General features: G+C 35.4%; 1 pseudogene; it reads right to left on the reverse strand.

The window, feature by feature from the left end:
* The window catches only part of LOC107089520, a 4736-nt pseudogene extending 3676 nt beyond the window's left edge, over positions 1 to 1060 (reverse strand).
* Between the last annotated feature and the right edge of the window lie 1031 nt (positions 1061 to 2091).

Below are 2091 nucleotides of genomic sequence, written 5' to 3' on the forward strand. Positions count from 1 at the left end.
AAAACACATTTTTGGGGGTTCAACAGAACCTTACAGGAATTAATGCTGATACTGACACATTTTTTAGTTTATAAACCCAAACATAAATGTTAACTAGGCTTAATAACTGTTTGACTTACTTTGTAACTTTCCAATTAGCTTTTTACCTTTTTTTCTTGACTTGTTAACCTCTTTTTTCAACTTAATTTACAGTAGGTAATATATCATTCAAGGGCCCATTTGTCAAATACCAAAACAAGATGTACATCCATGTAGCAGTATGTTTGCTGAATGGCTGGGTATAGATCTTATGCTTCTAGACCTCACTGAGGGACTGGTCTGGATGAAAGGCTCATAGTGTAACTCAGACCTATCTTGCTCACTCTGCTACTCTTATTCCAGTTTACTGATGGTTACTATGTGCTGTGTTCAATGTATCCCGATAAAGACAGACATTCCTGAAATGTTAGTCTACATCTACTCTGCTAAATCTGGATAAGTAACCACACCCCCTTCATCTATATGCTCATGATATTATTTAGGGTTTTTGTGTTTTTCTACCCAGCTGTCATTAGAGTCTGATCAAGATCACAAAAACACTCAAATGAGTTTTCACTTACAGAGATCTTTGCCATCTTGTTTCTGCTCCAATGTTGATGTGGATGCTGCAGATGGCAAGCTGAGCACTTCTGCTTCAGCCTCCATTATTTCAGACATCCTCAGCCCACTAGGGATTGTCCTTCCCAGCTTTCATATGGTCCAATAAAACAAAGTTTTAGTCATATACTCCCATATGAAAGGGGAATCGAACCCATATCAACATCTGATCGAATGCAGTGTAATAATAGATTATCTGAGTTCAGAGTAGCTAACATAAAATCTCTATTAGCTGCTTGAGCTCCACGGTGGCTAACGGTCCGATCTCTTTGCCGATGGAGGATATTTAAAATCTATAGCGGAAAACTCCACTACAGGTGATCAAGGAGGCTCCTCCCTCATAGCAGCTTTTTAGGTCATGTCATGTGTCTAAAACGCAAACTGCAGAAACTTTAAGACGTTTCTTCATTACTTAGCGGGTCATGCTAGCGCTGCTACATCCGGTTTACTTCCTCCTCACTGACCAATCAATGACAAGTTCCGAATCAGGAAAAACGTCGTTACCTTTACAGTTTTCAGAATAAAAGCTCCTAAAAAATTTTATTAATTAAAATTGATTACTTTTTTTGATCACAACACCCGTTTTAAAGTTTCACATTTAATTTAGTTAATTGGGAAATATAATCTAAAGACAAGCTTGAATAAGTACAGTTTAGGCAACGGAATATGAAGTTTTCTAGTTACCTAAACTGAACTTTTTCAAGCTTGACAATGATCTGGATGACTGAGAATCTTCACAGATATAATCTAAAGACCAACTAACAAGAAGAATCAAATTCAGTTCAAAAACAGCTTTCAAAAATGTTTATTACAGAGATTTTGTTAATATTTCACAATATTAATATTTAGTACAACATATTTCTATATCGGTAACACACATTAAACAAGCAAAGAGCTTAGTGGAAAATGTTTATGCACTTAGCAGAAAGCATCATAAACTCTGGTTGAAATGGCTGTAATTCAAATATTTCAAAGCTTCTTTACAAAATAATACAGTTACATGTAACATTGCTAGTTTTTTGAAAACTGAAAAGATTAAAAGCACAGCGGATTATTTTATATAATAAAAAATTTATAGAGGAATGTCCTACTGCTTAACTTTTACTATTTAAAGATACCTGTAAAAGAGAATTAATGGAAAAAAAACTCATCTTGCATCATCATGCAAAGTAAAACATATCCGCTTTGGGGGAAATTTAAAATTCAAAAGTTCTAAATCTGTCAGTTGCAAGATAAAACATGGCAGATGAAACAGCTTAAATGAATAGTACACCCAAAACATGATTAGCCTTCATTTTCTACTCACCCCCGATGCTGAACAACACTCTGGAGTACTTTTTTGATATCTCAAATGCATCTGGAGATCTGGGAGGCTTCTTGCTGTCTGCTGACATTCAAATAATGGAGGTCTATGGTGACCGAGACAGAAAGGTCCATAAAAGTCCACAAAAAACG

The sequence above is a fragment of the Cyprinodon variegatus genome, unplaced genomic scaffold, assembly GCF_000732505.1.
Source record: "Cyprinodon variegatus isolate N-32 unplaced genomic scaffold, C_variegatus-1.0 Scaffold256, whole genome shotgun sequence".
Taxonomy (NCBI): domain Eukaryota; kingdom Metazoa; phylum Chordata; class Actinopteri; order Cyprinodontiformes; family Cyprinodontidae; genus Cyprinodon; species Cyprinodon variegatus.